The 27,580-nt window shown below is 37.9% G+C and overlaps 1 long non-coding RNA gene across 1 annotated transcript in view; it reads right to left on the bottom strand.

Moving 5' to 3' along the window:
* The window catches only part of LOC144211117 (uncharacterized), an 87,815-nt gene extending 65,369 nt beyond the window's left edge, over positions 1–22,446 (bottom strand). The window contains exons 1-3 of the long non-coding RNA XR_013329527.1: positions 22,355–22,446; positions 18,237–18,364; positions 5,330–5,386 (exon numbers count right to left, since the gene is read on the bottom strand). This is a non-coding gene — a long non-coding RNA (uncharacterized LOC144211117). The remainder of the gene's footprint in view (positions 1–5,329; positions 5,387–18,236; positions 18,365–22,354) is intronic.
* Between the last annotated feature and the right edge of the window lie 5,134 nt (positions 22,447–27,580).

Here is a 27,580-nt window from a genome sequence, read left to right as displayed (position 1 = left end):
AAAGGGGAGAAAGAGAGAGTGATTAAAGTTCCCGAACGCCGGTGATAGGCCTTTTCCCGGTGGTCTCTGCGGACCCTGCAGATGAGGTTGAGAGCGCTGAGACAGGACAGCCAACCTCTCAGACCGCATCAGGCTGTCGCCGCCAGTGATGCCCGACCCAGGAGACTACACTCCTCTCTCTGATATGGGAACAAACTCATAAAAGCTATTATTGTACAGATGGTGTGTGCTCTTTTTCCTTAAAAAGAAATCTGCACAGCTCTACACTGCTGGAATTCCCATCCACTCTGGCTCAGCACCGAAACCACTGCCGTGTTTCCAGATCTGTGTCCGTATCCAAGTGCTGAATATGCAGCTCAATAGTGACCGCATGTTTAATTCCTTGGGCACTAATTCTTTGGACACGTCGCCGCTTGCCGCTCAAAAGGAGCTATCTCACAATCAGGGCGTGAAATGCTAAAGAGCTTCCAGCCAACGCGCCTGCTGCATGGTGTTTCCTCCCAACTAGTGTTCATTTGACATTTAGTAAATCATTACCGCTGCCATGCCCTTAAGGAACACACACACACACACACAGTGTTTGGATTAAAAATAATAATCTAAAGACACATTCGTGCAACCTTTATTAACACTTAACATATTAGGTGACCTGATTTAATTCTTTGCCAAAATGACACATTTACCTGAAAATGTGCAATCAAAGCCCTTGCAGAAGAAATTTGTAAGGCCATATTAGTTTATTTTGGAGTATTTATTTTGGAGTATTATAGTTTTTTTTAAAGCTCTTCAAGAAATTGGGTTCAACGGATTAAATAACATTGACCCAATGAAGAAAATAAGTGATCATTTTATTATCCACCCTTTAGTAAGCAGTATAACAACATAAATCACTATAAAATACAGCAGGAAACACACATGGTGTTAGCATGTGTCTGCGGCCTCACAGTAATGGGGTAGAGGGTTCAATCCCAGGAGGGTCCTCACTGTGTGGACTTTGCATGTTCTCCCAGGGCTTGTGTGGGTTTTCTCCAGGTACTCCGGTTTCCTCCCACATGCCAAAAACATGCAGGATAGGCTGGTTAACACTAAGTTGCCCCCTAGATATGAGTAATTAGTTATCTCCTGCCTGGCGTTTGAAGTCAGCTGGGGTAGGATCTAGCACCCCCGCAATGTTTGTGAAGACAAAGGGAATAAGAAATCAGAAAATGAATGACCAAGTACCACCTCCTAAAGGCACAAATGTGTCCACACTTTTTAAGGGCCATTGTGAACAAATGCAACAAGGTTAAGAACCACTGCTTCAGAGATATGTATGAACATTGATTGAATTGGAATCGTGCGGCAATGGTAAAACCATACGGTATGTTGCGTCTAAAAAGTATCCCTCATGATAGACTTAACATTACTGTTGTGCTCCATCCCTCGTAAAACATTTATGGAATTCTTTCGAGTGGCTGAAAGCTATCCGAGGCTTGGAAATTCCAATAAAGAGGTATGTCTACGTGGACGCCTGAGTTAGGTTTGCAGGCCTCATCAGGCTTTCACACATCTCTCCCATGCGCTAAGCTTGCTTACGGTCTCTAATCATCGGCGGGCTGAGGGCTAAAAGCTGATTAAAACACTACCGATACGGCCACCGCACATCTGTCCTCTCGCCTCTTGTCTCTGACGACAGCTGACGAATGGCTGATGGCGAAAGATACACAGCATTGTAGATGGACATAAATGATGTCCCTCATTGCATTGCTTTCTTTAACTTACCCCCAAAAACCTTACAACTATGGATATCCCAATATTTACACAGGTGAGTTGAGTACAAGTCACTTGATTTACAGCATCCCTATCAGATAGATCCAATATTACTGTGTTCATCTACTGTATAATATATGAAACTGAAATTGCTGATTGATGAAACCGATGATTTGTAAAGAAGAAAAGTCCAGAAAATATTCATGGAGGCCCAAAGTTTTTTCATACCACTAGAACTATACTTTTGAGCATCCAAATCTATACAGCTTAAAAGCAAATGCTCATGATTCTAAAAAGGCACCTGTAACCCACTTTTCCATGCATCATAATGTTTTGTAGCAATGCTTTAAGCCTGTTGTCTGGCTAATTATCTCCCAAAGAGCACCTAATGTCTCCTCACAGCACTCACTCATCCGTTTTAATCCATAAGCTCTTAAAGCGGTTATAACGGCCTCGGACGGTCAAACCCCATAAAAGATACCAAAGAAGGTGCCTCCACATTTTGTACACATACTTTTCATATCAATGAGTGCATGAAGTAAAGTGGATCCATCAATTAAAGATGGAACAAGGAAAGAGGAGTTGCACTAACGTTGGCCTTGAGAAGCTGAAGGCGCAATTGCAATCAATAGCCTAAGAAAAAGATATTGTTCATGTGTCACTCAAGAAGACAAAGGCAAACGTTTCTGACTGATTGTTGACACGGTTATGTAACAAATAGAAACTAGTTGTAGTTTCCACATTTTCTCGCCAATTATTTTCCCAATGGTTCAGAATTTAGAGCATCATGAGTAAATCCAAATTGCCATGTGCGTGATCCTTTGAATCTCAAAAGGGAAGAGTGAACTTTCCCACCAAGAAACGATACAGAAATGTATATTCAATCCAGGACCAATTGCTGTCCAGTGATCTAAAATCAGTAGAAAGTGAGGTTAAGCGGTACGGATAATATAGTAATGTGTTGCCATAGCCCATGCCTGCTGACTTCACCCTAGATTAGTTGCCAGTCAACTTTAGGGCACACACAGAAACAAACGGCCATCTACACTCACAATCAATCCGCCACCAGTGGGAATCGAGCCCGCGCCTGCACACAAAAAAGTCAGCAGAGTGAACTTCCATACAATCAGGCAGCTTTGTTATCACGTTTGCATTGCAAATCATTTCGCATCGCGAGATAACCAGCAATTGCTGCCCCTAAACAAGAAGAGACAAATCCCTCATGTGTTTTAACATATTTGGCCAATAAAGAGGATTCAGATTTTCTTGGTTATACAAATATGAAAATGGCGCTTCACTTTTACCAAGTCAACGAGACATGGCGACAAGCCAGATGCATGTGATCGAGGCACAGACATATTCGGTCTTTTGTCTCTGAGCGCTTTTATTCACTAACGTGGACATTACATATTCCAGCTCTGCCCTATCCTTAGTCTACCTTGACGCTCGCCTGCCCCGACACCTCAGCAGAGACAAATGCTGGGACGATGCCTGGGATAGGCGATCTTGCCCGCTGTCTTCTCGCCTGACGGCCAACATGTTTATTATTGGTAGAGCTCCACGCGTCCCATCCCATGCTCACGAGGAAGGGACAGGCGACGATATTCCAGTGCCCGAGGCAGGAATGAAGCAACCGAGGTGGGGAGACGCTACAACTCACACGACATTGACCTATTGTGTTCCCCCTCAGGGTGTCAATGAGCAGGACGAGGGGGTTAAGCCATCTCCTCTGTGGTGGAAGTAACCAGGAATAGGCGAGGGGGGAAAGGGGAGGAAAGGACGTTATTAAGATTATTGTAAAGGGCCATACGCTAGGTTGTCAAGGTTTCATTAATGTAGGGTTATTTTTACAATCAGGGACAGTCTGGGTAAAAAAAAAAAAAATCCACATCTCAAAGCCTTGCGGTTGAATGCAAAACCCGCAGGTGTTATCTGAGAAGAATCTTTATAAGAAAGTGAACAAACAACAAAAGCTAGATGAATTATAAATGGGGCCTGATGAAAAGAATCAGAAATATCGTAACCACAAATGTCAGCTGAGAAACTGAATTGGACAAAATAAGAAGTGCAGACTCTTTAACACACTGAAGTTTAAGAAAACCGAAATTTAACATTTAGATTCAATACAATGATCCCTTTTAACATTTCTTTTCAACTAGTTCAAAATCTTAACAAAGTCATTCCTATTTCATCCGTCAGCACATAGCGAACATCCAGACTGCAACACAAGCGAGAGCTAGAATGAAAAGCCATGTTTGTAAACCCAATATCGCGACCTGTGACCCACTCCATGCTGTGCAGCGGTAGCCTTTCTTGTTACATTTTATTGGGTCAGGAGTTCACAGTCTATCCATCAACGTCTTGAGCGGTGTGGAGCTTATTTTTAGCCAAACTGAAAGACGTGAAACAGATGAATGTGATGAAGATTTATTGTTTCGGTCACCTAAATCGCTACAAAAAACTGGCCTTTCATACCCACCCCCTATGGTACTTGACCCAAATGAATCGGTGCTATGGTTGCTCTCGCCCTCCGGGATAAAAAAAGCAGCACTCCCTGGGGTCACAGCAATATTATTTCCAGCTCCGACACTGCCGTTAATGATCTAACACACTTTTAACTAAGGCGGCCACTAGGAAAATGCACCTGTTGCTGATCGCTGCCATTTAATGGCTGAGTGTTCATGGTTAAGATGAAAAACAGCGTTTTACATTACAGGTGACAAGGTGTCCTTTTACTATATGCGCACACAACGGTAAATTAATACAGCCTTGAGTCCGAAAATGTTATTCATCAAAAAGAGGTTTTTAGAAAAGGGTTTAAAAATCAAATCCCCTAATCTTTTTCAATACCAAAAATTCCGATTTGTGATATTTCAGAAAATGGCTGAATATTGTATTCATGCCCAATCCCTTTTAATGGGATTTTCTTTGATCTGATTGGAATAATCCAGTAGAGTTTAAGAAGGAAAGGTTGGTTGCATTAATGCCAATAGCCAAATAAAGTGGGAGGGGTTCAAGGGGGGGGAAGCAGACTCAACAAAGAAGAAATATTTTTTTGATTGAAAAGAGAAGCCAAAAAGTGAAATGCTTCATACACTATTATAGTTTTTTTGTTAGGTTATTCGATATGATATTCATTTAGTTTTTTACTGATTGGTTCAGCCTTATTTTACTGATTGGTTCAGCCAATACAACAAATAATCACATATGTATTCAAACCAAAAGTGCCTAATTTCTTAATGGCTCTACAATGACCCTCATCTGTTTGCCTATGATGACAAACAAAATTATTTGCATCTAACCGCATTTTTCCTCACAAGCAAATTTACATGTAGAAATGGGGGTTAAAAAGTGGCTCAACTGGACTCCACACTTCACACAGAGACACACTTACTACCCAGAAAGAGAGAGTGGATATGGAGACAGAGCCACACCAACGCCGTATTAATTTTTCATAACATCATGCTCAATACAAAATGCAATAAGCGTTTCTTGTAAGACGACTCCTAGGCACTTATAGCACTTGAGCATGCGGCAAGGTACTCCTCAGAGGTCCGGTCTACATGTTTGTATGACTTACTTTGACTGCAGGAGGCTGATATCTGATGCTTAGGACGCCTCAGGGCTTGTTGGCTGACTGCAGGAGAGGGAGAAAGGACAATACAGTTAGTGATAGGTGGGGACAGTAGAATCACTGTGATCATCCTAATCCTTCACAACCAGATTTCCCCTCCGCTGGAGAGGAACAGCTATAATCTTGTTCTCCAGGAGCATGATACGCAAAATTGATGTCTTTTCATTGTTTATCCTCTCAGTTTGCCTGTGTTACTCTCATTATATTTCCAGTTGGCCCAATCTTGCCTCAACCATTTCATATTTTTCTGACCTATACCGACCACTACCAGGTGTTCACTTTTGTGTCCTCCACCAAGCTGGTTGGTAAAATCTATGTCTGACCCACTTTAATTAAAAAAAAAAAAAAAGATTTAAAAGTAGAAAGTAAATATTTTAGTAAAAAGAACAGCAGAAATCTTTCTAATTTGAAGTTAAGGTTTAGAAAAACGTTGATAATCTTGGTAAACTCTGATTATCTTCAATATAAAGGAGACTTTTTATACAATGACCCAGTAGAAATTAAAAAAGTAGTAATTTTGTATTAAAAAGTTTATCCACTCCAATAGACAATCTTTAAATTAGTGTGGCATGTTTGTGAGAGTAGTTGTTATATCAAATAGGGGAAAAAAATCAACATTTTACATACTCTATCTGTAATCTTTCCAAAATCTATCCAAAATATTACTCCATTTACTCCATTTAGTATATTATATATAATCTACAAAATGTCCCTCTTTGATAAACTGAAGAAATCTACAAAGGAACAAGCGAAGGACATAGAGATAAATTTATGAGCTACTGCTTATGCTTAACAAATCTTAAAATAACAAAGACAAAAAAGAGGGTGCAAAAGAATGAAAGAAAGGAAAAGGAAGGAAAAGAATCAGCTACTGTTCTAGCAGGCATTGCAAGTTGTATATTCCCACGGTTGTACTCAACATTTGTTCCATTTTTTCCTTAATTTGATAAAAGATCTGCAACTGTGTCTTATTTTCCAGAAAATTCCCCACCAAAAATAGCCCACAAGTGACAGTTTGTTCAAGGCCATGAGGCATAAGTGGATGTACTCACACCAAATTAGTACGATATTAAAAAAAAGCAGTATAACATGATGTTTTTTTTTGAATAAAACTAGTACTTGTTCACCCAGCACATTAAAAACATAGCAAAATAAGGTATATTCATTTCAAACATTCATTTTCGACTTATTCTCTCACCTCACACATTCCCACGCTTATCACCCACTTGGTGGCCAGCCAATCATAGGGCACAAGGAGACAGACAACCATTCAGGCCCATCCTCATTTAGAGTGTTCAACTACCCTAACATGCATGTTCTTTGGGATAAGGAAGGAAAGGCAGGATACAGAATACCCGGGAGAAAAATGCAAACACCACACGGGAAGGTCCTAACCCACCTGCGATTGAATCCTCAATCCCATTACTTCACATTTCTTCTTTAAAAATGAAACTAAAATAGTTTATTTCATCACATTGGTTGGCAACCGTAAAATACATTGTTTAAACATATTGTCTGTAACCATATCAGGTGCTGCATGTCAGATTTTTAAACTTTTTTTTTTGCTTTGTTGAAGCCATCTATTTATGTGTTCACCATGTTGCGATATTCCTATTCAAATTGTGGGAGAAGACATTTGGATATACATTTTTCCATCTTAAAATAGGGTGAGTCGGACTCATGCAAAAATGTGTGATCGGAAAATCCATATGTATATATTAATATATAGTTCCACAATACAGAGTCCAATGAACATGGGAAGTGGTCATTTTTTAACCCATGAAAGGCATAATGAGCCATCTTTGAAAACTTCTCAAACTGCCTCTCCATCCCATTAAGTTTCTTAAAGAAAAAATTACAATATGCATGTTTTTATCGTAACTGCATGCCAGTATGGCGTAGCACATATCTACACATGCTTAACTTTCTGACTAATTGACAGGGCTCCAGTGTAGTCACCACAGACATCTGCACACGTCAGCTGAACGTCTAGAAAAGGATTTGAGGGAGGAAAACGACATTGACATGCAAATGATCGTCTTGAACTTTATTGAGCGGGCACATTTAAGTTAATTTGCTGTTGGGAGTGGCTAATTGAAATAGGCTCCTCCAGTAATTCTTGAGGAGTCAATGCACCTGATTTAGAGGAGACCCCATCGTAGATCTCAAGATTGACAGCTCTCTTAACTCCACATGTGACATAAGCGGCGAGGAGACGGGAAGCGTGGGGTGAAGCAGCAAAAAGTCTATATTACATGTTCAGGCGACCTTGACGCGCATTTAAGTCTAGGCTAATAAAACTAGGGAGGTAATGTTGTGGAAGCTTACCGGAATTTGGTTGGGCCGTCTTAAGAAATTCTACTTTGATTCCTGCTCATCTATTGATTACCTACATTTCAGTACTTCTATAAGGCCATTGTAGTCTTCGCAGAGAAGAGACAGATTCAAGATATTTGGAACCCTGGGCAAAATGGGGCCTTTTGGAATGAGATTTCAACCCACAAAGTAAATACATATATTTTAATAGAATAAAACAGTGTTTTAATATTTCAGGATATTGTCTGCTCTGCAGTGTCTCTCTCTCTGCTTCATTATTGTGCATAATTTATGTTGATAGTTAGAAATTTCAAACTCTTTCTGCTCAGTAAACACCAAATTCATCTCCAAAATGATGATGGAGGCTGGAGTACCTGAAGAAAACCCACGCAAGCCCGAGCAGAACATACAAACTCCACACAGTAATGACCATCAGCGACCCATGTGCGAATAAGCGATCCAGAAAATGGAGTAATGAACATTGGAGAAGTCAACCTAGCTTCTACATTACAATTGTGACAACTTAAAATAGTAGAACTACGATCTGAACAACCTGTGATACGCTGTCTACGAGACCATGTGTAGTGTACTAAGTATGGAACAGAATCAAAATAAAAGTGTTTGGTGGTTTTAGTTATTTCTACTGCCTTGACTTTGAAAAGTGATATTCCAGCAAAAAATGTCCTAAACCAACAAAACAAACTACATCGTTGGCACATTTGTCAACGAGCTACCTACTGTTTGGCGTAATAGTGTTTTTGCCGACCCAGATGTCCTTTTTGTGTGTGAAACGCGCTTGTCTGATCACACTCAAACCCACTTATCTATATAGAAGTGCGTGTGCCTGTTTGCCCTTTTGCAGATGTGTGTGAAAGACCAAGCCGAGGAGGGCTTAAAGTAAAGCGTCAGGCCATAATTGGGTTACGGGGGCCAGTGATGGATTAAAGCGGGGCCAGAGAGACGCTGCAGCAACATTAGGGTGTCTGAGATGTCAGAGGCAGAGCGCTCTCATTAATCGCCTGGGCCTGTACATTACTGCATTAGCTGTATTAGCAGCTACGACTCGCCAAGCACTTTGGGATTTCTCGCTGAGGCAGGCCACATGCTTCTCTTACACTTTTGGTAACTGTACCGAGAAATGGGCGGCGTCTCTCACTTTTTAATCGACAAGACAGCGGAAACAATTAAACAAGATCAACTGCATTATTAATTCATACCTTTGGAACTAAGAACATACTTATAGAAGGATAAATGTCTTCAGCTGTATTTTGAATTCTTGTTTTAAGATCTTATTTGTCAGAGACAAAGGTTTGTAGAAATTAGTAGGTTTTACTTGTAAATAGATGGTCCCCGATCCGATCACGTGATTGGAAATCAATCCCAATTATCTCATTTTCAGAAGTTCAAAATTGGGTACAGATCAAGTTTTTCAAATGTATTTGATTATATTCCTAAGCATTAACTCATTATCTGCCATTGACGACGGCAGATGTCCAATCAATCCATTTGACGCACATACAGGAGAATTTAGACATTCTAGTCGCACAATTTTTTAATATGAATAACATATGTATTTATAAATATTAGCAGGATGTTGCTTATGTTGATGGAATGGTTTCACCCGAATTAACAATTCACGAGAAGTACAAAACAGAGGTGCAACAAACCTTATTTATTCATAATTTATTTTTGTGCTTCGGGGGAATCGGAAGTAGGCCATACGTTTATGGGGCTAACACTGACAATCCTTGTCCACTCGCTCTTCTTGAAACGAGTTCTTCGTCACTCAATGTCTTTCCCGATGTAACCTCCCCATTGTCACCGCTGTCGACCTCCTGGGGCTAAAATATCTGACTTAATCATAGCTGATGAGCAGCCATGATTACCTCAGAGCTGGTCGTTTTCCTCATCTAAGCTGTGGTGTCGGGCGCTGGCAGGAACGTCCAATCGTATTATTTACCGCCTCGTCTTAAGTTGCAAGCTTTGCTCAGCCCTTTCCTGCATTCTCACTATTAGTTGTGACTAGGATCTGTCCTCATTCAACATCTAATTATGCATTTCCTAAACTTTACTGCATCCAAACACATATTTCACATGATCAAAAAATAGTCAAAGAACCTAGATGCATACGTAAATGGGGTAGCTTCTGCCATTTATGCAGTGTAAGAAAGTAAGTAAGAGTAGTAAATATTTTAACCAGTTACTATTGCTCTTTGACAATAGATGAACAAAGAATATTTTGTAGATTACAGTTATTTTTTTGGTGGGACCAAATTAGAGACCTTAAATAATTTACAAAGGGACACCTGATGATCATTTACGACAAACTGGTGGAGAATCACTGGTCTAATTCATTACTATCCCAATAGAGGTGGGGTTGGTTGGTTGCAGTCTCATGAGCTACATGGCATATAATCATTTCTATTCATTCAGAAATGGGATGCTTCTAGACATGTTCAATAACCTATTGACTTGAGTAAAAGATAATAAAACTGTTTTTAAGTAATTCTGAGTTGCGTCATTATACAGTGGCACTGGTTTATTAACAAGAACTGCTTTATCTGCCCCCCCCCCCAGTTTAAGTATTGCTCTGACCTGAAAACTCAATCATTTGCCTGAACTGAGGGGCCTTGTCAACTCATGATTAATTAATAGATTGAATAAGACATAAGCCATTTTATTTGGGGTAAAACAATCTATTTCGTACAGTGCCAGGTCACAAGTGAACTGGAGTAATTTCCAGCTGTCTTTAAGAAAAGAAGATGCTATTCACTCAAGACTGGTCGCCATTAAATCACAGAGAATTATAGACAATGATTCACACTTAGATGCATACATTTCAGGTTTCATTCACACCTACCATGTTTCAAACCTCCTTGCTTATAACGGGCTTCAGTAGCTAAAACCATTATGGAAAATGTTGTTTGTTTAGGAGTAAATCAACTAAAATGAGTCAAGGTTTGACTAGGAGTGATGAGTAGTCAGAATATCTTCTAGATATTTGGGCACAATATCCTCTGATTTAACAAATGTTCCACAAATGCTTGTAGTAAAATGAACTCTATCAAGATAAGGAGAAAGGCTCCAAACTGGAGGTCCATATTTTACAGTATTACCCTGACCAGACAATTTTGTCCAATGACTCTATGATATTTGCATATATTTAGTTTTATTGACAAAGCATGGGTCAGCTCACAAAAATTGCAATGTTAAAAGGAACCGTGCCAGACCAAAGCAAATTACGGACTTTCTTGGTGTGAATATGCCCTTAGACAACTATTAACAGTCAAATTCGCAGCTGTGGACAATTTCAACTCCTCCAATTAAACAGAGAACCTCAGAGATTTAAAGTCAGAATGGTGAGACAGGCCAACCGCTAACCACTATACAAAGCTCTCAATTTTGTGGCAAAAAAAGAATAAAATAATAGCAAACCATTACCCCAAAAGTTAACCCTGTTCCTGTCCATTTGCAGAAAAAAAATATTTTGGCTCACTTTCTCTCATCAGGATATACATTAGAACAAGCCAAGGCGGTCGTGAGCAGGCTGGCCGATCGCGGATTGTTATTGGATCACACTCGCATGGAGCCCAATTTCCCATGAGCGTCCTTTGGTACCTGATCTGTGCTAGGAAATACACTACTAGACAACCTACTCTGCGCACCCTCCTTCATGTTCTCACATGGAAAAGCGCACGCACACACACTTGTGCCGCGGCTACACACTCAGGTATCTGTTAGTCTAGCAAGCGCCTCCATTCACATGGAAAGGGGTTGTCTTCCAACCCCAGGATGAGGTATTAGCTTACCCCTCTGGGAGAGTTCTAATTAGGTAATTGACTGATCCATAAAGCAGGTGCCTGTATCTGTTACAGCCGGCCCAACCTGTTCATTATTAAACACTGACCCTTTCTGCCTCTCGTGCCAAAGCTTACAGTGAAGGGGAGAAAGTGGCCAGCAGCTTTCACGGGGATAAGGGACATAACTAATTACACTTTGCAGGCTACCTGAGTACTGATGCATCTTGAATGATGTGCCCTCGACTCTAATTCCCACTCAATGAGAACACCTAGCTCCATGTCACCATTAGACCGTGGTGGGAAATAAGCAAATACAAATAAAATGTTTTAAATAGATTTTTCAATCCTATGTATCATAGCTAAATATATATTTGTCATCATGGTCAGGTGGTGAACTAGAAGAGAAACAGGCTTCAATTCCAACTGGTCTTTAAGTAAAATGCTACGCAGTAAAAGTGGTCAAAACATACTAAATTTGGGTCACTAAAAAGAAAAATGACGTCAGAAGTGTCAATTTGCAACAACTGTTTTGTGTGACAGGGTTCCTATGACCTTTTGACATTAAATACCTTGAATACTTTAACCTGCAAGCATAAAAAATCTTCTATTTATCTTCTATCAATCCAAAATTTTGCAGACCAGGATATAATTTTTTCCACCTCTAGTTAAAAATGTCCTACATGATTAATTTATCTGAAAATAGCTTTGTTGCATGACAAACCGGGTAATACTTCACCTTTGCATATCTGCCCATCAATAGACTAATGAAACTAGAGCTACACTCCTCCGAAAGGGAAGGAAAGTAGAAACTGCTAAAGTGCGAGTAGGCAGCACTTCATTTTGACATTTTGACACTAGTGAAATATATAAAAGATTGGGTTGCTGTTAAGCCGTAGCCCGAGTTATTCACATCACCAGGCCAAACGATCCAGATATGGATTGATAGTGGAGACGAGAATTGATTCAAAAGCGCGTGCATTTTTGTGTGTTTATGTGTTCCGTGTGTGTATTTTGCACACATACGGGACAGGACGCTGCAAAATATTACTCCGGATGGTTCATTTTAATTCAGAGAGATACACATTTCATTTAAAAGTGTGTAAACTACAGATGCATTTTCGCTATTTGGATTGAGCCCCACTGCTGGAGGCAAGCCAGCCTGTAAAGGTTTGCCTTCAAAAGGCCATTAATTGGATCATACTCTTAAAATTGACATATATATCATTTTAACTTTTGTTTTGTCATTTTGCGTAAATAATGAAATACTGCGCACTGCTTAGAAATCACTGCTCAGGACAAAAACGTCTGCTGATTGCTTTTTAAAAAAATAAATAAATAAAACTTGATGTGAGAGCATTCAGAATGGTCATATCCTTAAGTAAATTCCTACATATTTTACATAGTTGTCAGCAGCCATTTAGCTAGATAAAGCTTTCTTAGTCATGAAGTCTGCGATAGAAATGTAGCATCCTTTCCAGACATAGATGTATTTCTCTAAAAGTTGGCCACTTTTGGTAGTGAAATTCACTTTCTGCATTTATTTTTTTAATCTAACTCCTGACAACCACATGATCACCACCAATAACAGAATAAATGAATTAAATCAGTTTCATTGATAAGCAACTATCTTCCTAGCCAAGCAATTCATGGGTGAACATTTTGATTAACATAATTTTTGAGAGGTTAAACATCCCCAACACTAAAGCGCGAAACCCATCCAACAACAAAACAAGTGTTATCTCTTACACTTTAACAGTGAAACAAAAAATAAAACTATATCCAAATAGTTACCTACGATCAAAACTCCTTTTTATCCTTCAAAAAATATTGTATGTCTAAATTATCACCGCATAAAAAGGTAAATACCAGGCCACCAGTAGATTAATAACATAACCTGCTCTATTCTAATCCAATCCTATCTACATCACTAGGCAGATTAGACAGATCAGTAAGAGCGTAAAACTGCTTGAACAGTAGAATTTTGATCTAACAATTAATAGATTTTCTATTATTTTAAATGTTGGATGTATTTCTACAAAACGACATATCGCAGCGTGCAAATTTTTACTATTGCAACTAATTGATTGCAGTAAAATACAATTTCCTTGCAACAATAGATCCTTTTTGGCACAGCTTTAGAAATGATCATCTGAATTAACCCCCTTTTGTATCTCCTACAAAAGTTTTTGATTGGAGTTTTGCAATCTGTGCCCTTCATTACAGCTGGTACCGCTGTCATACACTGGTGAAGTGCCCACAGTAATAGATTCCTGAATCCAATCACGGAGACTTAGCAGTTACTGTATGAGATGGTCTTCATCACACAGATGTGGCCACTCTCAACAACAATCCCCTCCCAAAATAAAAAACTCAATTAAAGCAGCAGTATGGCTTGTGGCTTGTGATAGGATTGTATTGTTGGTATATAAAAAAAAAATACAAAATTAAATGCATCTCTACTTTACCAACATGCTGCAGCCAAAATCCTTTCATGCTGACCCTTTATCTGTGCAAGCCGAATTTAATGTTTGGCAATCTTGTATATTTTTTTCAGGTTTTGTCAAACCGTTGTTATTACATGAAATATTTCAAGTATAGTACATTGCATTAGTGTTATTGTATATTATAGTACAACTTTTTACAGAGCGGCACAAAGCAGGATAGTAGAGGACGATTACTGCCTTTAGATAGAGTATTTTTCATATTTTTTTTATGGGGGTGGTCTATACATATTATTAGTTCATTTATATATAGTTCGTGTGAATTTCTAGTTTGATGTTTGTGTCAATAACAAACAGGAGACTTTTAAATTGGTGTTATTCAAAATGAATTTTGAATTCATGCAATTTTTCTTGCTCTTGGAATTTGAATCTTTGGGGTCTCACATGAACATTTTACCATAATACTTATAATTCTAAAAGACATCAGTTGTAAAAGTTTACAACTACAAATTTGGGTGTATTGACTCTCATTAACCTTATTTTTTGATTGCAAAACTTGTTTTACCATTTAATATGAATTTTAATGTGCAGGCTTGGTTCTGAAACCACCCACAGGATTGTGAATATTATCCATCCATGTTACAATTTTCACTAGTATTCATCAAATTTTGTCATATTACAAGAAATTAGGGTTATGTATATGTACCACAAACCTGAATTTACATTTTCTGTGAAAGTCATACATACTGTATGTACACATCTATAAGCAGAAAAAATCACAAGCACAAAGCCTTGGCCGAACCTGCCCCCCTTGACAGCCACAACAATCTTAAATCCCTTTAACTCTCTGGCAAAAAACATCTCTCTCAGGAAAAACGGGACAGGAAGAAGATAAGAGCAATTTTACTCCTTAGTTCCACTTCAAAAGTGGAAAAGATCCAATAAAAAACGTTTTAACAACAGGTCGGACAGAGGCGAGGACTCTCTCCCTCTCTCTTCCTCTCACTCGCTTACTCACTCTGCATGACCCTCGTCTTCATGTTTGGAAACGACCCTACAGTGACCCCTTCTTCCTGAACCAGAAGGAAGTCTGTCACGAGTAACAGCAGCTGGTTGAAAACCAGAAATGATACTGAAAAAAACACTTTCATTCATCATTTATCTATATCTATAGCTCTATAGATATATATAGACAGCTATATATATATATATATATATATATATATATATATATATATATATATATATATATATATATATATATATATATATATATATATATATATATATATATATATATATATATATATATATATATATATATATATATATATATATATATATATATATATATATATATATATATATATATATATATATATATATATATATATATATATATATATATATATATATATATATATATATATATATATATATATATATATATATATATATATATATATATATATATATATATATATATATATATATATATATATATATATATATATATATATATATATATATATATATATATATATATATATATATATATATATATATATATATATATATATATATATATATATATATATATATATATATATATATATATATATATATATATATATATATATATATATATATATATATATATATATATATATATATATATATATATATATATATATATATATATATATATATATATATATATATATATATATATATATATATATATATATATATATATATATATATATATATATATATATATATATATATATATATATATATGCACACATACATATACACGAGTCTGAAATTCTAATTTATTTGGCACCTTATGGAGAAGCACTACCAATTTCATCATACACAGCTGGGTATGGTGACAATTAGGCTTTTACTGAGTCAAAGCCTATGACCGACTATTATTATTATTATTATTACTATATATATATATATATATATATATATATATATATATATATATATATATATATATATATATATATATATATATATATATATATAGATATATATACACACACTGCTTCTGTAAAGTTGTATGGCTGTTGGCATTCAGGAAATGTTTACAGTAACCTCAGAAATAAGCATTTTGACAATAGGGGAATGATAAAGCTTGTCAGAGGTTGATAATGAACAATAGTTGCTATGACGTAGAACTGGTAATATGGAATTGGATAAAATTGAGGTCAGTCTTTCATTTGCAGTGTCAGAAGTGAGCAACAACACGTCATATTGGCAAAAGCGTGAACAGTCATTAAACAGAGCGTATCACGGCTTAATCTCTACCCTTCAAAACTACAAAAAAAAACTCGAACAGGACCCCATCTCAGGATAGCAGTAAGGTCAAAAAGTGATCATGCCAAAGAGAAGCCGACACCTTCTTCTCTGATTAAAACAATAAATCTGATTAGGCCTTTTTTCTCTCTCTTTAACAGAGATACGACAGTATGCGTGAGCTGTCAGAAGCCATCGTATTTCATTTGTCTCCCCAGGTGTGCCGCACATGAAACCCAATAGTAGATTAAAGTGCCAAAACCCTGAGAGGAAAAATGCTTTTAGAAAACCTTTAAAAGTGTGTTTAACAGTGTGTTTTTAGGACGCACTAAAAACAACACACAGAACCACATGGCCAGGACAGAGGCTAGTAGTGTCCCACTGAGGATAGTAGAGATGAAGGGAGACGAGATAGACGGGAGGAAAGCCCCCAACTTGCCCCTGCCTTGACACCTGGTCTGGACTGGGTCAGTCTGTCTGGCCCAAAACCCTGTTTCAGACATCTGCATCTTATTTTGTTCAACAATAGTCTGAAGTAAGGAAGTACTAGTACTTCATCTTGTACTGGAGTAGATATTACAGGTATCTGAAATTGACCAGTATTTATATTCCTGATTAATCTTATTTTCACAGTTTAAATTAGAACACAAATCTGTACTTTTACTCTTTGTATTATCAGCTCCAGGGTCCTGGGTTCAAATCCAGGTCGGTCAACCTGTGTGAAGGTTGCTTGTTCTCCCCAGGCCTGCATGGGTTTTCTCCGGGTATTCCGGTTTCATCCCACATTCCAAAAACATGCATGGAAGGCTGACTGGACACTCTAAATCACCCTTAGATATGCAAATGGTAGTCCTTCTCTTCTGCCCTGTGTTCGGCTGACCACCAATTCATGGTGTACCCCAATTCTTGCTCTAAGTCAGCTGGGATAGGCTCCAGCACCCCCAGGATCTTTAGTGAGGATAAAGTGAAATAATATGTGAATTTATTTGAATAATAGTGAGGCAAAGTCATGTACTGTGGTTCAATGTCTTAGTATAATGTGAAAACAAAACAAATGACATATTATTAAGATATAGTTTTCAGTTATCACTAATATTTTTTAAACTTGTTACTTCACAACATCTACAGGAAAGCATGTTTTGTTATTGTTTTAAATCGCTATTTTGAGTCTTTTAAGCATCTAAATCAGTATTTTCCACTTTCTCCAAACACATACGTTAAGCATTTTAAATCTGGTTGATAAAATTTTAAGAAATTTCTTTTAAAAATGTCATTTGTATATTTAATTTTAATTCATTGAAAATGCTGTCTGCCTTCAAAATAGCATGAAATCAGTTAAAACTATCATGACTGCTTTGCTTAAAAATGATATTCTTTTTAAGCCATGTTGACATCTAAATGCAGGAATATACAACAACAACAACAACAACAATTCATCCAAATGTACATGCACATTGTGCACATCCTTTTATATATTGCAGTTAACCATCAATCTAAATGATTGGTTAACAATCCTTCTATGAAATATACAATCAATGTCAAGTTCAACCAAATAAGAATGTTTTTGTTGATCTATTTCTCTAAAGAGCGGTTTACAAGTCCAACACACAGTCACAAACAAAACATATGTCAACCAAATAGCAGGGGTAAATTATTTTGGATTTCCCTGTGTCTTTCTACTCATTTGGGAATATACTAATAGTGAAATAAATTTCTTCCCACTGCGACTACGCTGCCGACGGGGTGCGCTTGACCTCTTCATACCTGTGCTTGTAAAAGCAGCCACAGGGGGTCCCAACAAGTGAAGAAATGGAAGCCATCTGACATAAAATGGTGTTTATAAATATGGTGGAGATCACAGGGGTACTTAATGCATGGGTGGGGTGCCTAAAGACACCTTTTTACCAGTGCATCGACAACATCTTAAAAAAGTCATGTCCTATAAAACCAACAAAAGAACAAATAAATAAATTAAAAATGTATAGGTACCTTGTTGACAGGGAAAAGGCCTCATCAGATCCCCTTTTGCTGTGTCGTGCGCGCAGTCCCACCCCTCATAGAGAAGGATTTAGGGGGGAGGCGGCATTTTTAGCAGGAACTGGCTGCTGATTCATGATCTGAATCAATGCGGGAAAAAAATCAAATAGGAGAACAGAAAATTAGTCAAATTAGTTAATGAAAATATTCTGCAACAATATCAATGCAATTAGCAGAAAAGCCTCTGTTTTCATTCAAAATGTATGTATATATTATTATTGTGGTTGCAGTGCTATATATTAAAAAGAAAACTCAGGAGCTACTTTACTAAATTTGATAGATTCAGTTGACCACAACCCATAGTGCTTTTATCTGTAAAATAACAAATAAAAATGTAATTTTGCATTGGAAAGAAAGCTGCAGTAGCAATAGCGTGACAACAGATATATCTATTTTTAACCAAAATTTAAAAATGAAAACAATGAAAAATTTGACAGAACATATTGGCATAGAGAAGAAAACGCAAGCACAATTTCCATCCAATTTTAAATAAACATTATTGACAAGAAGTGAGTTTGGCCCTTAATTATAAACCAGTTTTCAATTTGGTCCACTACTCATTTGAGTGTAAAACTTCTTATGTACACCCTCTTATTTTTGACATTTAATCCTTCTCCTCCTCCAAAAAATGTTAGTACTCGTTTGTGCCAATAAGGATAAGGAATACTGTTGAGTGAAAAAGGAGCAGTAGTACTACTAACTTTGGAGATTCTCTCACTGGCTCTCTGTCCGAGAGAGAGAGAGAGAAAAAAAAAAAGAAAAAGCAAAAACAGGGCTTGAATCGGTCCACTAATGAACACGGTCCAGTGGAAGAGGCCGAGAGAAGCAAAGTAGGAAGGCAATCTCTGGAAATGATTACAGACTCATTTCCTTGTTTATCCTGCCTTTGAAAAGAGAACGAGAGGCCCCCTCCTCCTCCTCCTCCTCCTCCTCCTCCTCCTCCTCCTCCTCCTCCTCCAAACCCTCCATTCCAATAAGCCCTCCACGTATTGTGTCAAAATCAGTGCATGCCGCGCCCCCTCCAAACTCCCATCGACAGCACCCGCCAGAAGCCCTCATTGGTCCATCCTCAATCACTCTCACTCCCTGCTCTTTCACTTTTGCCCCATGCTTTGGAAGATTTGTTTCACTCTTTCACTTAACTATTTTCGCTCTTTCTCTGCATTCCCCACTTCTGTTGTACTTTGCCCTATTGTGGTGTTGAGGGCCCCCACTTGTAAACAATTTCCCCACGAGATCAAGCTGGGTCCCCTCGTCCCCTTTCATACAGGGGCTCCGGCCGGGCCAGGGCCAGACCCTTGTCTGCTTCAAGTGGCCGAGCTGGCTGGGCACGGGGTTAATGGCTGGAAATCTCAAACTAACCTCTCCAGCAGCTGGCTCCAGAGAACCCTCTTTCTCATCTTATCCTTCAGCCGTGTCCCCCCCACCCCCTCCAGCCCCCCCTTTGCATTTTTTTTTTTTTGCGGAAAGAAATGTTTTCCTCCGCAGCAGCAGCTCAAGGCCGGAAGAAAACCATGAAGCATAAGCGAAACTAGGGCTGCAAAGCTCTTCCCACCAACCAACAACACCCCCCTCAACCCCCCTTTCCATCGGCCCTCCTCCTTCATTTCCCCTCTCTTTACGCTTGTCTACTAAAAGAGAAGAATAAGAAAAGAACCTCCGTTGGACATGTCTTTCATTTTCAAACACGGGTTCAAAGGCACTAGGAGATTTGGTCCCTTTTGTGAGAGCTGGAGGGTAATGACAAGAGGGGCGGAACAACGTCCAATTCCAAACAGCTTCCTGGCCTATTCCGCGAGGACTTTCCCCGAGCCAGCCGAGGCCTAATCAACGCAAATCTACACGAGCTGCAGAAAAGCTGTTTCCAGTCCTCAAGTGCTCCAAAGTAGCGCTGGAGTGGGGGCTGTCGGCTGACTGCTGAATCCCGCTGTCTGCCTCTTTAGCTTCGGCGGCAAACACATAAATGGAAGGTCAACAGCCCCACCGGATTTATAAGTGAAAGGGTTTCATTAACACAACAATGTATAATTAAAGACCACTGGCACTATTTCCTCATGGAAGAATAAAAGGACATTTTTCCAAATAATTCAAAAGAATACAGCAAAGCACACAATATCCTCCCCAAATAAAAAAAACTAAAAAAGCAGAATAGCACCGAGCAGGAGTTGTTTTTTAAAAAGCCACAGGAATTTGACCTGTATCCGAGGGTGATTTAGAATTAATAATGGCTGAAACAGTTGTTTAATATTTTTACAGCCACATAATGTGAAATCGGTTGTTTCTAAGGGCAAGAAAAAGAAAAAAAAAACTAAAATATGGTCCTTTTTTATGCAAATGGACTTGTAGCGGTTAAAAAAAACAATAAATGTGTTTTGAAAAAACACTTACACTTCAAAGGCTAAGAAAACTAAATAAAATATATATATATACTCATATATACACGTATAAACATACATATACACACATATATACATATACACATACATATACACACATATATACATATCCACACATACATATACATATACACACATATATACATATACACACACATATACACATACATATACATATACACACATACATATACACACATATACATATACACATACATATACATATACACACATATATATACATATACAGATATACATATACACAGATACATACACACACTTATATAAACATATATACATATACACAAATATACTTGCTATTTTCTCTCATCATCCATCATTCAATTGTTGTGTAAAATATATTTTCATAAAAATACAAAAATAGCTGCCACTTAGTAGTTGCTTCAGGAATATATAATTGTGAATTACATTAATTCATGTTGCAATGCCGACCCTTGGTCAAACTGTAAGGGAAAACAATATTCAAACTCTTTCTCTGTCAACCTTTTTTTGGCATCAAAATACTGTTTATGTTTTGGGAAATGTTCTTATTGCAGAGTGTGACTGTGTGAGGGAAGTGTGACACCCTCAGACATACAGATGCCCTAAAGAGACAGGTGACAAGTTCTTGTCGTGCTTTTACTCTCTCCACCGCCTTGCTGGTGACACATTTCATTTGGCCTGGCAAGGAAACATTTAACTGGCAACAAGATAAGAGAGATGCTCCAAATCAGAATAAAATGGCATACAAAGATTAATACACACTCCATGTTCATGTCACAAGATGTAAGTGTGGGTGAGTGTAACAATTTTGTTGGCCCAGATCATCAAAAAATTAATAAATAAAGGATCTGTTCAAAAGGAGTTATTGTTATGTTATCTGATGATTTTTTGACAAGAGTTAGCAAGTTAATTCATGTTTGTTCCCCAACCATCACAGTAAAAGCATTATGATGCACGTTTACTCAAGTAAAACCTTTCATATAGGTAAATGTATCAGGTGGCCAGCTGTAAAAAATAAATCCATAAACAAATAATATTAAAAACACGGTGTCTGAATAAAAATGGTACCAAAAGGTTTCATGCTCCTCATTGGATTACAGTTAAATATAGAACAACTTTCTGAAATGTTCTGACAGCTCACTGGTGCAGCCATTTTTGTTTCTTCTTGCCCAGCAGGAAGTAAAGATATGACATAAAAATATAAATAAACCTAGAAATTCTGCTAAGGCAATTCTTCCCTAATGGATATTGCAAGCACAAATCCTCAAATCAAGAAAAAGCTCAACTTTTGCATGCCTTAACCTGTTAGTCCAGTACATTCTTTCAATTGCAAGAAATATGAGAGTAACAACAATCCAGCATATCATGCAATAAATGCATGAAAGTTTGCAAAAATGCACCATTAGTTATAGTAACAGTATCAAACTACAAACAATATTGCTCTGCAAACCATTTTCTTTTAATTGAGCACTGAAAGCACACTTGTAGCATGTCAATTTGTTTTCAAACATTTTGACCAAAGAACAATAGAATACAGCACCCAGAAATGTCTCTTGCCTTATATATATGTCTTGGCTGTGCATGTATATATTTATATACAAGCCAAGACATATATATATCTATAGATGCATACATATATTTATATATATATATATATGTAAAGGATCTTACCTACTATAGTCTTCAAGTGCAGCTATCCAGTCTGTTTTCCCATGAATCCCTCCACCAACACAGCTGAATCTAATAATCAGGCTCATTCTAAGGCCTCTGCACAGCTTTCTCATGAGTTGATCATTGCATTCACTCTTTTACATTCAGTTGGTGATATATATTGAATTGAATATTTTTATTGTGATTTTTTAAGTGTAAATTTAAATAAATACATGCAAAAATAAAAAAAAATATATATATATAAAAAATATATAATTAAATAAAATTATATACATGCAAAAAATAAATGCAACACATCAGCACAAAGTGCACAATAACAACAACAAACACAGACAAATAAATAAGCAATAAATAATAACAATAACTAATAAATATATGAGTAGTCAACAACAATTTTTAATAATGATTATGGCAACTAAGGGCTGCAGTCCTTACAATAATTACATCAAACCTACAAATATTATAGGAACTACATTAAGTTCCCACAGTCCAGAAGCAGGTGATGTTAATCATAAAGTTATGCTGATCATGATTTAAAGCAGTATTTTTTTTTTAAATCCCCAAATTTAAAACAATTATATTATTGCTCCTGGTGTAAACAAACTGAAATGCACACTGAAAAAATATGCAGTAGCTTTAAGCAAACAAGCGTTAATACACACAAACAGCAAGTAAGTTCACATTTTAAATATGTATGCTCTAAATACCTAATACGCACGCATGTGACGCAGGTGGTCCCAGGCCATGTATACCGATGAGGAAGATGTTGCCCGACATGCCCTGAAAGAAAGAATTTGTTTTTGTCTTTCATCACACCTACCTGTTTTCTTCAAACATGGTCTCTTGCTCCTTTTTCTCTTTTCTGGGGAAGCAAGCAGCCTGTCTTTACCTTCACAATTTCCCCAATTTGTCTTTCCTTGACACCCTGAAAAACCCAGAAAAACAAATATCCCTTCTTTATCAGTCATAAAAAAACAAAAAAGAAAGAACAAAGCCCTCTACCGCACTGACCTGAACCTCACACACACACACACACACACGCACCCCTGACTCCCCCACCCCTCCATCAGTGCTGTCCAGCTTTTCACTTACAATTAGCTTTGCGGCCCTTTGCACTCGTCAACTGTCGCGAGTTTAGCACCCAGTCATGAGGGGCCTTGACAGATCAAGCTAAGGTACCCTGACACCACTGGTGTGAAAGAAGATTCTAATTCTGCATAATTAGCTGACGAGAGCATGGAAAGGGTCTGCGGGGGGAGCAGTGACGTGTGTGTGTGTCTGCAAGTGTATGTGGGGGCCGGGTGAGGCAAAATGGCACAATGTGCTAAGCACTTTTTGTCACGTCCCTGTTGGTCCCAGTTCTCTCTTGTTGTCCATTTTAAAGATTTCAATTCCACTGGTCAACAACAAAATGTTACGCTGCCGATAAAACAATTGTTTCCCAATGCTTCATGTGTTCTAAATCAAAATCTGCATTTTATGACACAGGCATTCACACTAATACATTCCTGTTGCAACAATTTGTTCTAATTTTTACACAATTTGAAATGTATTAGTTCAAACATCCTTTCTTTGTGATGTAACAACTGATGTGATGCTTCAAAACAGGACGTTTAAAGAGGATTAGTGTAAGTGTTTTAATTTAGAGAGGTATTTTTGACTACCAGTTTTAAGTGTAATTTGCTGCAGTTAGGTATTTTACTTTTTTACTTCTTTTTGTGCTAAATTTTGCTGAAAAAGACTGTTATCAGGATGTTTTGGACCTCCCAATGTCAATTAATGTAGAACTTTTGAAAATACACCAGAGGGTTGCATTAAAATCAATAATATTTAAAATTACAAAACAGATAAATCTGATGGAATAAATATTGCTCTTTGCAAAAGGCATAATCTCTTCAAAGTTTGCATTAGGGCGGTGATTGTGTGCAGTGTACTTGTCAGACAAACACTCCACACACATTGGCTTCTGCATGTTGACAATGTTGAACATCTTAATCGCATCATTAACACAGCATAAAGCAGGCTCGACCTCAGAAGGTTGGACACACCCCGCCAGCACAAAGATTGTCAACGTGCAAACACACAATTATGAAAGGAAATGGACCCCAAGGGCAGGTGCGACTCGAAAGCAAAATTAAAGCCTTCATCAGAAACCATAGTCCGTGCTGCGGTTTAGGATATGAAACACATTGCTTGTTCTGTAGGCTTTTGTGTGTGTGGATGTTAAACCCAGAACACAATCCTCCCATTGGCTAAGTCACTGGCACCTGCGCTGGCACAAAGGCGCAAATAGATCATGTATTCACACATTTGTCAGACCTGCTGAAACACGTTACTCTCATGACTTTGTTTGCAAAGTATCCTATTGGAGCAAAGAAGAGGTTTATCAAAACTCACTAACGATTTGCACTGTTTTCTTCTGAAACCAAACAAGGCCAACAATCCAGCGCCAGTTTCAATAGTGTTGCTGTTAAATGCCGGATAATGACGGTTGGTCGAATAATTCTCATCGATTTATATATACATATATATGTACATGTACCACGGCCATTGAAAGAGAGAAATGTCCAATCCAATTTGATTATTAGGTTTCTCAGCAAACGTTCGATCGCTGCAACAATCAAACTGGATTGGACGTCCATCACCATCAATGGCAGCCAATGAGTTAATACCTGGGGCAAAAATGCATTTTAAACAATTTTTGGGCCAATTCCAGTCCCCTGAAAATAATCCGATTGGACCTAATTTCCTATCCCATGTTCTGATCTAGTACATCTTTAATAAACATGAGATGCACATGACTGTGCAAACATGTCAATATAAACGCATGCAAACCCCATGCCAAGGAGCCTGGTTGTCTTGTGGGTAGTCCTGACTTGGTGTGGGTTTAACGCAAAGTGACGTTTGTGATGTCACATTGTTCGCACCACCGGCTGTGTTGTTAATGGCCATTAACGGCTTTAGAGAAGCTCTGATTGGGGTGGCAACAATATACGACATAACGGGGGCTTATGTTTACGCAAGGGTCTTTAGGCTCATTGAAATGTTTACCATGCCAAATGAAAGCACATACATTTCTAAAATCTCAGCCAAAAATGTAAATCTGCCTCACATGACGAGCTCACGGAATCCTCCGCCGCCATCCCGCCCACACTCCCCCCGTATCAACACGTTTAGCCAGTTAACCATCCGTGCACGTCTACATATCGTCAGGCTGTGACCCCAACAGTTAAGCCCGGCGCCGGGACCCTGTTGTCGGCGCGGAATGGGACCAACCAACCGTGGCCAAGGTGGGCCCTAGCCAGTGGCGTGAGCCAGACGCAATGGGCGGGAGCGACGTTTTTGAAATGATATCTATTACTGTTAGTGACAGCGGTCCCGCAACGCCCGCCTTGACGCTGCCACGGACTGACAAGCTGAGCAGAGTGACGCTGATGGTGGCAGGCACAAATCACAATCACTTTACTGCATCGGCGCCGCTACGTTCTCCCTTAACCCCGGCCCCAAACCTCTGCTCTCCCCAAAAACTTCAAACTCTGGGCGGTGGAGGCGTGACTGAGAGAAGTGAGCTGGTCTCAAGCTAACAGAGTGGGTAGTGTTAACGGTTTGTCACAGTTTTGTGGAAGAACCAGGTGTCTTTCTGGGACACACTGTATGATTTTAGCAAAGGGAACTTCTATTTCTCTTGTTCATCGCAGAAAATACTTTCCAGATCTAGACACTCAATAATTTCCCAAGTAAATAAGTTGCATGCCAATCACAAGGCAAAAGAAGACCAAGAACCTTCAATGCACACACTTGTACTGACACTGGAAATGTATATCTATATATAAGATTTATTTTCCTAAATGGAGTGAAATGATTTTCTCCAGCTGCATTTTGTAGGACAATTCCTCTTAAAATAAATATTACTTTTGTCTTAAAAGTTGCTTCTTCACCTAAATCATGTCAAACATTTTAAAATATTTTAAACAATTAAGAAGAAATAATAGATAAGATAATACTGGATTTATCAGTCTCAAAGTACAGGTAATTTTAAAAGGTGAGGTCAAGCTTTAGATCCTGGTTATTGTTGTCAGTGCACTTTACTACCTCATGACAGAAGTTCAAGTTTGATTAATTTGAGTACTGCAGTTTGCAATGAATCTTAATTTTTTCTGAGTAAAGGATGTTGTTGTGTCTGCTTATTACCGAGCAAAAAATAACACAGACTTATTTCAGAGACAAACAGAAACACATGACTTCATCAAAGTAGTGCCAGAATTAAACATTTAATTGGCAACAAAAATAAAGGGATAACAAGAAGGACAGCTAATAGTTACGAGGAGTACAATTTGGCTGAATGTGGAAACTGCCTAATTTTTATTGTGTCATGTCTACACCCACTCTCAAAAATGTGTTTTTCTTTTCACCATCCAGTTGACTGAGAAAGCTTTTGACTAAGGGCATTAGTATGTGATGACATTGTAAGATTATTGCAACGTGGATAGGAATATCCATTTTATTGTAAGACTGTATGATTTCAAATTAAGAATGGAAATCCTGAATGTTTAGAAACCCAGACATTTGCCTGGAGCAGAAAAAGTCAACTTTGGTTTTAACAGTGGCAACGTTCATGGTAAACAACAGCTTTTCTTCATGTTCCGTTCCAAACGGATTCAATCTGTTCTCGACATGGACGTGATGGAATGAGGATGCACTGTTAGGCTGGGCTTTCCGGGCAAGAGAAAAGAAAACAGGCGGCAAGATTTCTTCTTGAGAATAGGAGCAAAGTTACTCATAAATTGAGAAGCAGGCGCGCCACTGCAGGGAAACTGCTTAATCCCAGATGTGTTGACATTTCTAGCCGTTGGTATACTGCTCATTTCCACCTAGAACTGAAAGCATCTTACAGTGCAGGAAATTAAGACTGATCCCATCTAATACATGGTCTTAACTTTACATATCCGCTCAGGAATCTCTTGAAAACGTTTCAATTATTAGACAAAACTAGTTTTACACAACCCTGGATAGAACTCCTGGTTTAAATGATAAAATCACTAGTCTTGTAGGAATCTGTTATTTTTATTGTCTAGAAAAAAGCTAATAATTGATGTGACACAAAAAGTCATTTCAAATGGCAACTCTCTGTCTGTAAAAACGCTTCAAAAAAACTCTAATGATTTAAAACAAATATACATGCTTCATTTATATTTTCCAGCAAAGTAAAAGTAATATGGACTTGCT

This window comes from Stigmatopora nigra, chromosome 17 (genome assembly GCF_051989575.1).
Source record: "Stigmatopora nigra isolate UIUO_SnigA chromosome 17, RoL_Snig_1.1, whole genome shotgun sequence".
NCBI classification, from domain to species: Eukaryota; Metazoa; Chordata; class Actinopteri; order Syngnathiformes; family Syngnathidae; genus Stigmatopora; species Stigmatopora nigra.
The sequence above is the reverse complement of the archived record's forward strand: the minus strand, read 5'-3'. Positions and strand labels throughout refer to the sequence as shown.